The sequence below is a fragment of the Cherax quadricarinatus genome, chromosome 8 (genome assembly GCF_038502225.1).
Source record: "Cherax quadricarinatus isolate ZL_2023a chromosome 8, ASM3850222v1, whole genome shotgun sequence".
In the NCBI taxonomy this organism is placed as follows: domain Eukaryota; kingdom Metazoa; phylum Arthropoda; class Malacostraca; order Decapoda; family Parastacidae; genus Cherax; species Cherax quadricarinatus.
Window position 1 is genome coordinate 27,758,365 of NC_091299.1, and position 12,553 is coordinate 27,770,917.

The following is a 12,553-nucleotide window of genomic DNA, read 5'->3' on the forward strand; positions in this document are numbered from 1 at the left end:
CAGCCACCCTAATTGACCACATACTTTGTAACCGCTCTGAGAACATTAGTCAGTCAGGCGTCATTACCACAGGTCTTAGTGATCATTTCATCATTTACTGCACCAGGAAAATCACTAGGGATAGGATAGGCCTACACAAGACAATAAAAATGAGGTCAACTAGAAACTACAGTAAAGAAACACTGGTAAATAGGCTACACAATTGTGACTGGACAGAGGTAACAAGTTGCACGGACGTAAACGATGCCTGGGAAAAATTCAAAACAATGTTCACTACCATCCTTGATAATATTGCACCAGTTAAAGAGGTTAGGATTAAACGAAGAACTGAACCCTGGATGAATACTGAGATATTAGATAATATGAAATTCAGAGACCAGCTGCTAAAAAGATTTAAAGCAAACAGACAGGATATTGCAGCACTAAATGAATTCCAAAGGGTGAGGAACAGAGTATAGAGACTTATAAAAGGTGCAAAGGCAAAGCACTACTGCTCAAAAATTGAAGAGTATAAGCATAACCCCAGAAAGCTCTGGCAACAACTAAAACAGTTGGGGTATAGCCATAAGCCAGTAGATAGGTCTAACATAGTACTCACTATCGATAATGAGGTATGCCACGAAACATCTAAGGTGGCAAATTGCTTTAATTCATACTACACATCTGTTGCATCAACACTAGTAAGTAAACTACCAGCTGCATCAAATACCTTTAACACAGACTCTGATAAGTTTCAAACATACTATACCAATAAAGGGGTAACCCCAAACAGTTGTCAACTAGTAAGTGCATCTCATGACTTTATTCAAAAAGAACTAAGCAGGTTAAACCCAACTAAGAGCACAGGCCCTGATAACATCCCGTCTAAGTTCCTAAAAGATGGTGCTTCTGAACTGTCAATCCCTATTGCTCACATAATAAATCTATCAATCACCACTAATACCGTACCGGAGGGGTTCAAGGAGGCCAGAGTTACTCCTATCTTCAAGAAAAATAGTAGGTCTGATGTAAGCAACTATAGGCCTGTTAGTATACTCAGTATAATATCTAAAATTCTAGAGAGGGCGGTGTATTCTCAAGTAGTTAAGTACCTTAATGACAACAACATTCTCCATAGCTATCAATCGGGCTTTAGAAGATCCTACTCAACCGACACCTCCCTTGTTAATGATGGATTACCTGAGAACTGAAATGTCAAAGGGGAACCTCATAGGTATGGTAACCTTAGACCTGCAAAAGGCCTTCGATACTGTCAACCACAATATATTATGTAATAAACTTCAAGCTATCGGTATAGGTTCTGTAGACTGGTTTAAGTCCTACCTTAGCAACAGGAGACAAATAGTCAAAATCAACAAAACAGAATCAGAACCCCTGCCGATAACTTGTGGAGTTCCCCAAGGTAGTATTCTGGGTCCCTTATTATTCTTATGTTATGTCAATGATATGCCTATCAGTGTCAAGTGCAAACTCCTACTGTATGCAGATGACAGTGCTCTGTTAGTGTCAGGTAAAGACCCACAAGATATTGCTAATGTTTTAACACTGGAACTGGAGTCCTGCAGCAAATGGTTAGTAGACAACAAACTATCATTACACCTAGGGAAAACTGAAGCCATTCTCTTTGGCACGAAACATAAACTGAGAAGGGTAAATAATTTTAATGTTCAATGTAATGGGGAGCCCATCACTTTGGTTTCATCAGTAAAATATTTGGGAATCCCCTTTGACCCATGCATGTCAGGAGAATTGATAGGGAACAGTGTAGTAAAGAAAGCGAATGCCAGACTGAAGTTCCTGTATAGACAAGCACAGTGTCTACTTACTGAGGCTCGCAGGACCCTATGTCTAGCCCTTATACAATGCCATATAGATTACGCTTGCTCTTCTTGGTACTCTGCCTTGACAAAAAACTGAAAGATAGACTGCAAATCACCCAGAACAAAATCGTAAGATTCATCCTGGGGCTGGGACCAAGAGAACATGTAGGCCAGGATGAATTGCAGCAGTTGGATATGCTGAATGTTGAAGACAGAGTAAAACAACTGAAGCTAAATCATGTTTATAAAATTGCTCACAAACAATGTCCAGAATATCTTGCTGTCAATTTTGTCAAGGTTGGGAACCAAAGCAATCATAGTACAAGGGGGAGAGAGCACAACTTTGTAGTACCCACAGTCATTGGCCAGGCTTCAAACACCTTTTATTGTACGGCAATAAAGGAATGGAACAGACTGCCCGCACATGTCAAAGCCAGTCATAGCATGAACCAGTTCAAGAAGAGTGCCAAAAGGTGTCTGATGAATGTAGCTACAGAAAGGGAGGGGAATGATTTTCTATTTTTTAGCTAACATACGTGTAAATTTTACCTTATTCCTAGTAATGACCCTCGTATTGTAGATAGTCTTAATGACTTTGGTGTAGCAGATAGTCTTTTTAGTATGATAATAAGATGTTATCTTCATTGTAGAATAATAAGAAAATATTATAACCTTTATATTATAGTAATAAGGTAAAAGGACCCCAATGGAAATAAGTCACTGTGTCTGACTTTTTTGGGTTATCCCAGGTTCTCTACACATATGCTGCTATGTATGATAATTCTATGTAACTGTATTTGTGTATACCTGAAAAAAACTTACTTACTTACTTACTTACTTAAGCAAATAATAAAGCAAACAAGCAAATAATAAAGCAACCAAGCAAATAATAAAGCAACCAAGCAAATAAGAAAGCAAGCAAACAAGCAAATGTATATACATTGAGATTTTATATTATTCACTATTTCAGGTACAAAATTATTCTTGACTGGTGATGAACATTAAGGGCGCATGAGTCAAGGAACTGGATTTACCTTTTCCTTCCTTGGATCGAACCTGAGTGCCTCCCCATGGGCTATATGACCCCTACATGTTTAGCGCTTCCCAGTGAATAAAAATAGATAAACAAGTATATGCCTAAATCTTTTAGGTATATACCTGAAGGGTATTCCGGGGGTCGACGTCCCCGCGGCCCAGTCAGTGACCAGGCCTTATTGTGGATCAGGACCGGATCAACCAGACTGTTTAAGGGGATGTTGCACCGCTTGCCGTAGGTGCCATAGGGAGTGATTTCCGTGTGCAGATTTGGGACCAGTCCCTCCAGAATTTTCCAAGTGCACATTATCATGTACCTTTCTCTTCTGAGTTCTACGGAGTACTTATCAAGGGACTTCACCCATTCCCAGTAATTTAGGTGCTTTATTGTACTTATACGTGCAGTGAAAGCTCTCTGTGTATTCTCCAGGTCAGCAATTTCGCCTGCCTTGAAAGAGGCAGTTAGTGAAGAGCAATATTCCAGCCTAGAGAGAACAAGAGATTTGAAGAGAATCATCATGGGCTTGGTGTCCCTAGTTTTGAAGGTTCTCATTATCCATCCTATCATTTTTCTAGCAGATGTGATAAAAACATTGTTGTGATCTTTGAAAGTGAGATTATTTGACCTTATCACTCCCAGGTCCTTCACCTTACTTTTTTGCTCTATTTATTTCCTTGAGTTTTCCATAGCGGAGTAACTGAAATTTGTCTTCATTGAACTTCATATTGTTTTCTGACGCCAGTTTAAAGATTTAGTTAATATCCGATTGGAGATTTGCAATCCTCGATGGATAACACTGTTATGAAAATTCTGGTATCGTTAACAAGAGATGACACAGTGCCGTGGCCTGGCTGGAAAGCTCTCGCTTCACACACGGAGGGTCCGGGTTCGATTCCCGGCGGTGTGAAAACATTTTATCGCGTTTATTTACTCCTGTTGTCCTGTTCACCTAGCAGCAAATAAGTACCTGAGTGTTAGTCGACTGGTGTGGGTCGCATCCTGGGAGACAAGATTGAGGACCACAATGGAAATAAGACAGCCAGTCCTCGATGACGCACTGTCTCTCCTGGGTTATCTTGGGTGGCTAACCCTCCAGGGTTAAAAATCCAAACGAAATCTTATCTTACATCTCTATGTCATAGTATATACGTATGTCTTAGTACATATCCTTTTTGGTATAAAATGAGATTAAGGACCCCAATGGAAATAAGTTAGACAGTCCTCGATGACGCACTGACTTTCTTGGGTTATCCTGGGTGGCTAACCCTCCGGGGTTAAAAATCCGAACGAAATCTTATCTTATCTTATCTTAATAAGGTATTAAAAGGACCCCAATGGAAATAAGTCACTCTGACTTTTTTGGGTTATCCTGGGTTCTCTACACATGTGCTGCTATGTATGATAATCTATTTAACTGTATTTGTGTATACCTGAATAAACTTACTTATGAGGATGAGGAACAGGATGGGGGGGAGTACTGTACCTAGTGAAACAAAAATTGTCACTGTAGCCGCCTCTGACACTATCCTGTTTACTATTACTCTTTGTGTTCTATTTGTTAGGAAGTTGTAGATCCATCTACCAACTTTTTCTGTTATTTCTTTATCACGCATTTTGTGTGCTATTACACCATGATCGCACCTGTCGAAGGCTTTCACAGAGTTTGTGTATACTTCATCTACATTTTGACTGTCCTCCAGTGAATCCAAGACCATGTCATAGTGGTCCAGTAGTTAGGACAGGCAGGAGCGACCTGCTCTAAGCCCATGTTGCCCGGGTTGTGCAACAGATGGGTATCCAAGTGGCTGGCGATCTTGCTAATTAGAACCGTTTCCAAGATTTTTATGCTGTGGGATGTTAGTGTTATTGGTCTGTAATTCTTTGCGGTTGCTTAACTGCCACTTTTGTGGAGTGGGGCTGTCTGTTGTTTTTAGTGACTGGGATGACCCTTTTGTTCTCATAAATATTTTACAAGTTTATGTGAAATATGTTAATTCTTCTTATTTTTATTATTCTTATTATTTATTTATTTATTATTACCCAATGTGAGTCACACAATACAAGGGGAAATGGAGGTTAAATCTGATTTCATCTAAATATTTAGAGAAAAGAGTCAGCCCTGTGAATCAAGAGCCCTTCAAAAGAGGTGAAGAACTTTTTAAATAGTTCACCAGAAGAGTTATACAGGATACTGAGCTACCATCTCGGTACCCGGTTGAGTTTACACTACCTTAGGTTTGTCATATATCTTATCATTAAAACTGAAGTTACTGCACCAGTTCACAAACTGCACTCTCCTCTAATAACAGTTAATTTATCTGTGTTTTGAAAGGTGTGGATACAATCTCAATATTTCAGATAACGTATCATTAATAATGAAGTGATTTGCCATTTCCTATAAAGTCTGAATGTGTGTGTAAAGTAAGACACATGTGCAGCAGTTGGGTGTCTATTGTTGAAACGTTTCGCCTACACAGTAGCCTTCTTCAGTCAAATACAGAGGCAGCAAGAGTAGTGGTGAAATGAAGATGTAACCAGTCCGTCAACCTAGGAGAAACAGTATTTGAGGCGGTCAACCTCTCAGAAAAGAGAAGAGTTCAGCTCCACGGAGCTGAACTCTTCTCCAGGCATCACTGCAATATACTTTTCACTTCCACCCGTCCACCTGAGTGCTGGCACTGTACTTTCCACCTCCAGGACTCAAGTCTGACTGACCAATTTCCTTGATTTTCTTCATAAATGTCATTTTGCTCATACTCCAACAACACGTCAAATCATAAAATGCACTTGCATCCACTCTCTCGTACCAAACACGCTCACACAAGCCTTATGGGTGTCCAAGCTTTTAGCACTCAAAATTTCCCGTATCCTCTCCCTCCAAACTTTCCTGGGATGACCCCTACCCATCCTTCTCATCACCTTAGATTTATATGCCATCCTATTTTCCCCTCCTCTCTAAATGTCCACCAACTTTTGCAACTTCTCACCAGAATCAAACAGAAAAACCGTGTCATCGGCAAAGAGCAACTGTGACAACTCCCCAGTGTTATCTTTGAATAACACGTCTGTTCTCAGCATCCCAGCGTTCACTTCCTCTGCAACACCATCTATAAATGTGTTAAAGAACTGTGGTGGCATCACTCATCCCCAATGGCCTACTTTCATCCATAAATTTTTTTTACTGCATTTTAATAACTTACCATCTACTCTATATATTCGCATGATAAGATAAGATAAGATTTTCTTCGGATTTTTAACCCCGGAGGGTTAGCCACCCAGGATAACCCAAGAAAGTCAGTGCATTGTTTCCCTGTTATATATATATATATATATATATATATATATATATATATATATATATATATATATATATATATATATATATATATATATATATAATATATATATATATATATATACATGTGTGTGTGTGTGTGTGTGTGTGTGAATTTTTTAAGATCCTTGGAAGTGGACATGTCGAAAGATGGATCTGTGAAAGAGATGATTATATTATTATTATTATTATTATTATTATTATTATTATTATTATTATTATTATTATTATTATAATAATAATAATAATAATTATAATAATGGAGGTATTAAACCAGTAGGAGATATACAATTACTAAGGGAATGAGAGGCAATCAGGTTTGATTCAAGGAAGGGGAGGATTAACCCAGTTCCTTGAATCAAAAGTCCCTTCCTGGCATCAAGGCCCCTTCACTGAGGAGTCACCAGCATTAAGGCACCTCCACTGAGGAGTCACCAGCACCAAGGCACCTCCACTGAGGAGTCACAAGCATCAAAGCACCTCCACTGAAGAGTCACCAGCATCAAGGCACCTCCGCTAAGGAGTCACCAGCATCAAGGCACCTCCACTGAGGAGTCACCAGCATGAAGGCACCTCCACTGAGGAGTCACCAGCATGAAGGCACCTCCACTGAGGAGTCACCAGCATGAAGGCACCTCCACTGAGGAGTCACCAGCATGAAGGCACCTCCACTGAGGAGTCACCAGCATGAAGGCACCTCCACTGAGGAGTCACCAGCATGAAGGCACCTCCACTGAGGAGTCACCAGCATGAAGGCACCTCCACTGAGGAGTCACCAGCATGAAGGCACCTCCACTGAGGAGTCACCAGCATGAAGGCACCTCCACTGAGAAGTCACCAGCATGCAGGCACCTCCACTGAGGAGTCACCAGCATGAAGGCACCTCCACTGAGGAGTCACCAGCATGAAGGCACCTCCACTGAGAAGTCACCAGCATGCAGGCACCTCCACTGAGGAGTCATCAGCATCAAAGCACCTCCACTGAGGCACTGAGGAGTTACCAGCATGAAGGGACCTCCACTGAGGAGTCACCAGCATGCAGACACCTCCACTGAGGAGTCACCAGTATCAAAGCACCTCCACTGAGGAGTCACCAGCATGAAGGCACCTCCACTGAGGAGTCACCAGCATGAAGGCACCTCCACTGAGGAATCACCAGCATGAAGGCACCTCCACTGAGGAGTCACCAGCATGAAGGCACCTCCACTGAGGAGTCACCAGCATGCAGGCACCTCCACTGAGGAGTCATCAGCATCAAAGCACCTCCACTGAGGAGTCACCAGTATCAAAGCACCTCCACTGAAGAGTCAGGCACCTCCACTGAGGAGTCACCAGCATGAAGGCACCTCCACTGAGGAGTCACCAGCATGAAGGCACCTCCACTGAGAAGTCACCAGCATGCAGGCACCTCCACTGCGGAGTCATCAGCATCAAAGCACCTCCACTGAGGAGTTACCAGCATGAAGGGACCTCCACTGAGGAGTCACCAGCATGAAGGCACCTCCACTGAGGAGTTACCAGTATCAAAGCACCTCCACTGAGGAGTCACCAGCATGAAGGCACCTCCACTGAGGAGTCACCAGCATGAAGGCACCTCCACTGAGGAGTCACCAGCATGAAGGCACCTCCACTGAGGAGTCACCACCATGAAGGCACCTCCACTGAGGAGTCACCAGTATGAAGGCACCTCCACTGAGGAGTCACCAGCATGCAGGCACCTCCACTGAGGAGTCATCAGCATCAAAGCACCTCCACTGAGGAGTCACCAGTATCAAAGCACCCTCACTGAGGTGTTACCAGCATGAAGGCACCTCCACTGAAGATTCACCAGCATGAAAGCACCTCTACTGAGGAGTCACCAGCATCAAAGCACCTCCACTGAGGGGTTATCAGTATCAAAGCACCTCCACTGAGGAGTCACCAGCATGAAGGCACCTCCACTGACGAGTCACCAGCATCAAAGTACCTCCACTGAGGAGTCACCAGTATCAAAGCACCTCCACTGGGGAGTCACCAGCATGAAGGCACCTCCACTGACGAGTTACCAGCATCAAAGTACCTCCACTGATGAGTCACCAGTATCAAAGCACCTCCACTGAGGAGTTACCAGCATGAAGGCACCTCCACTGAGGAGTCACCAGCATCAAGGCACCTCCACTGAGGAGTCACCAGTATCAAAGCACCTCCACTGAAGAGTCAGGCACCTCCACTGAGGAGTCACCAGCATGAAGGCACCTCCACTGAGGAGTCACCAGCATGAAGGCACCTCCACTGAGAAGTCACCAGCATGCAGGCACCTCCACTGAGGAGTCATCAGCATCAAAGCACCTCCACTGAGGAGTTACCAGCATGAAGGGACCTCCACTGAGGAGTCACCAGCATGCAGGCACCTCCACTGAGGAGTTACCAGTATCAAAGCACCTCCACTGAGGAGTCACCAGCATGAAGGCACCTCCACTGAGGAGTCACCTGCATGAAGGCACCTCCACTGAGGAGTCACCAGCATGAAGGCACCTCCACTGAGGAGTCACCAGCATGAAGGCACCTCCACTGAGGAGTCACCAGTATGAAGGCACCTCCACTGAGGAGTCACCAGCATGCAGGCACCTCCACTGAGGAGTCATCAGCATCAAAGCACCTCCACTGAGGAGTCACCAGTATCAAAGCACCCTCACTGAGGAGTTACCAGCATGAAGGCACCTCCACTGAAGATTCACCAGCATGAAAGCACCTCCACTGAGGAGTCACCAGCATCAAAGCACCTCCACTGAGGAGTCATCAGTATCAAAGCACCTCCACTGAGGAGTCACCAGCATGAAGGCACCTCCACTGACGAGTCACCAGCATCAAAGTACCTCCACTGAGGAGTCACCAGTATCAAAGCACCTCCACTGGGGAGTCACCAGCATGAAGGCACCTCCACTGACGAGTCACCAGCATCAAAGTACCTCCACTGATGAGTCACCAGTATCAAAGCACCTCCACTGGGGAGTCACCAGCATGAAGGCACCTCCACTGACGAGTTACCAGCATCAAAGTACCTCCACTGATGAGTCACCAGTATCAAAGCACCTCCACTGAGGAGTTACCAGCATGAAGGCACCTCCACTGAGGAGTCACCAGCATCAAGGCACCTCCACTGAGGAGTCACCAGGATCCAAGCACCTCCACGGAATAGAAAGGCACCTCCACTGAGGAGTCACCAGCATGAAGGCACCTCCACTGAGGAGTCACCAGCATGAAGGCACCTCCACTGAGAAGTCACCAGCATGCAGGCACCTCCACTGAGGAGTCATCAGCATCAAAGCACCTCCACTGAGGAGTTACCAGCATGAAGGGACCTCCACTGAGGAGTCACCAGCATGCAGGCACTTCCACTGAGGAGTTACCAGTATCAAAGCACCTCCACTGAGGAGTCACCAGCATGAAGGCACCTCCACTGAGGAGTCACCAGCATGAAGGCACCTCCACTGAGGAGTCACCAGTATGAAGGCACCTCCACTGAGGAGTCACCAGCATGCAGGCACCTCCACTGAGGAGTCATCAGCATCAAAGCACCTCCACTGAGGAGTCACCAGTATCAAAGCACCCTCACTGAGGAGTTACCAGCATGAAGGCACCTCCACTGAAGATTCACCAGCATGAAAGCACCTCCACTGAGGAGTCACCAGCATCAAAGCACCTCCACTGAGGAGTCACCAGCATGAAGGCACCTCCACTGACGAGTCACCAGCATCAAAGTACCTCCACTGAGGAGTCACCAGCATCAAAGCACCTCCACTGAGGAGTCACCAGCATGAAGGCACCTCCACTGACGAGTTACCAGCATCAAAGTACCTCCACTGATGAGTCACCAGTATCAAAGCACCTCCACTGAGGAGTTACCAGCATGAAGGCACCTCCACTGAGAAGTCACCAGCATCAAGGCACCTCCACTGAGGAGTCACCAGCATCATGGCACCTCCAGTGAAGGGTGAAAGACGAAGTAGACTACAGTACAGGTGAGGGGAAACAGGTGAGTGGAGTGCAATTTGTATTTGTGGAAAGAAAGAACCTCATCCGTGGAGGCAAGAAAAAGGGGTTGTGAGGTATGGGTTTTAAACATCACATTACGGAGGGTAGAAACAGCGGAGATATCACGTTTGAAGGCAATATGTTATGTGAATTTTAAGGAAGGTATTAGAAGAAGATGTGTCTACCCGGAGGGTGTTCCGGGGGTCAACGCCCCCGCAGTCCAGTCCCCGACCAAGCCTCGCGGTGTGGGGCTACCACAGGTATATAATTCAGAGGGCTGAAGAAAGATTGATGAGATTGTTCGGACATTCTGAGAGAGGATCGGGTTTACATGATCAAGAAGGCTTACCATTCCATTAATAGCGTACAACACCAACATGTGCTGCAAGGCCGAGGGACTGATTACTTCATCTTCTGTCCTCGCACATCTCTGTATTGAACTGATAAAGCCGCCATTGGTTGGCGGAAGTGGAGACAAGTGGGTGTCATAGTTTGACGTGCTGTTGGAGTGTGAGCAAGGTAATAATTATAAATGGATTCAGAGAAACCAGTTAACCGGACTTGAGTCCTGGAAGTATCAACTACAGTGTCAGCAGCACTCTGAAGGAGGTGTGGGAATGTTGCTGTGCTGTAGGTCATTTACATCGTGATACTTGCGCCCTGCTAGCTAGATAGATATTGACTGAATTATGGTGAATATTTCCATTTATTTGAGTCACCCTACCTTTATTAAGGGTAGGCCTACTGGCTTACTGGCCCACGCTAGGCGGGTCAAACTCGCGCTCACTCACACCCATGTGCATATGCAAGTCAACTGAGCCAGTTGCATGGTTTAGCCCACAACTCCCGTGCAAGATGCAGCTATGCAGTATTCCCGAACATGAATATGTAGGAGTTAGCCAAGCGCAACATGAGCGGCAGAAAATGTGTGGTGGCAACCGGGGACCTCCAGCCTGCTCCCCAGGCCACGTCCCCACACACACCTCTCTCACACTGCTAACTTCAGTGTCCAACTTACAGGTGTGTAGGTCAGGTGTGCTGCGCCGCTCTCCGCTAACTTCCACCACGTGGCTACGTACGGGCTTTACGAGTGTATTTGCAGAGGGATTCTGTGCATGTAACTACGGAATCCTTTCTATCAGAGGTAGCTTGTGTGCGAAAGTGGAGGGTAAACTTGACCTGCTGGTGCTGTGTGAAACTCCAGCTCACGGCTCTCTCACTGGAAACCCCATCCTTTTTTGGGGGGGGTTGCCTGAGGTGGGTTTGACGGGTTAGCTGGCGAGGTTGTGTTGCACCTCACGACCTGTGACGGAGCCCACGCCGTGTGACGGAGCTTACGTCGTGCGACGGAGCTCACGAACTGTGACGGAGGCCCCGCGACGTGTGACGGACCCAACGCCCAAGACAAAGGCGTCACTGAAGACTGCTGTCAGCTAGTATCACCAAAGGAACACGGTAAGAACAGGCCAGCACCACTCTCTGTCTTCACACTAATAGTCTCACACTGATGACGCAGTCATTCTCACACTGTTATTACCAGTATGTCGTAAGGTGAAGTCCAGGATCTATCCTTAATTCATGGTATAACTTAACAAATCTTTGAGGACAGTTGTGTTGTAGAAGTCTAAGCGTCACTTAGACTTCCACAACCTAATTGTCCTCAAAGATCTGTTAAGTTATACCATGAATTAAGGAAAGATCCTGGACTTCACCTTACGAAACAGACAAAGTAAATGTGATAGTAATTGTGGACAAGGTATTTTATAGTGGAAAAATGAACATATTATTAGAAGACGGGAGAACTTACGTGTCCCTTAAAAAGTGTGACTAACATTGCACTCCTGCGTTATTCTTCATCTCTTACTTACTTTTGTGTTCGCTGTGTTAGTCAGCAATGAGCAGGAAAAATAACGGTTCCAGCACCAGGTGACCTGACTCACTGCGCTGCGTTCAGGTGAAAGCCGCGCGGTAAATGAATCACGATTTTACTTTACGTCTCAGAGTGTACAACAACTACAGATTAATCTGCGAGTTGGATTTTTAGAAGATAAACTGACTGGGATGTAAGAACAACACAGACGAGAAGTGCAAGTGACGAGGGATGAAACGAAAGAAGTAAGAGATACAAGGATTGCGAGGTGAAAACAAAGAGAGGAATAAACGGTACAACGAATGAGAAATGAAAGAAAAAATATAAATAAGTACAACGAATGAGAGATGAAAGGAAAGAAGTAAGAGATACAAGGATTGCGAGGTGAAAACAAAGAGAGGAATAAACGGTACAACGAATGAGAAATGAAAGAAAAAATATAAATAAGTACAACGAATGAGAGATGAAAGGAAAGAAAA

General features: G+C 44.9%; 1 protein-coding gene across 2 annotated transcripts in view; it reads left to right on the forward strand.

The window, feature by feature from the left end:
* The first annotated feature begins 11,214 nt into the window (after nucleotides 1-11,214).
* LOC128685438 (uncharacterized) overlaps nucleotides 11,215-12,553 on the forward strand; it is a 447,019-nt gene continuing 445,680 nt past the window's right edge. For both annotated transcript variants that reach the window (XM_070082997.1, XM_070083000.1), the window contains exon 1: nucleotides 11,215-11,659. The gene's annotated coding sequence lies outside the window, so the exon portion shown is untranslated. The remainder of the gene's footprint in view (nucleotides 11,660-12,553) is intronic.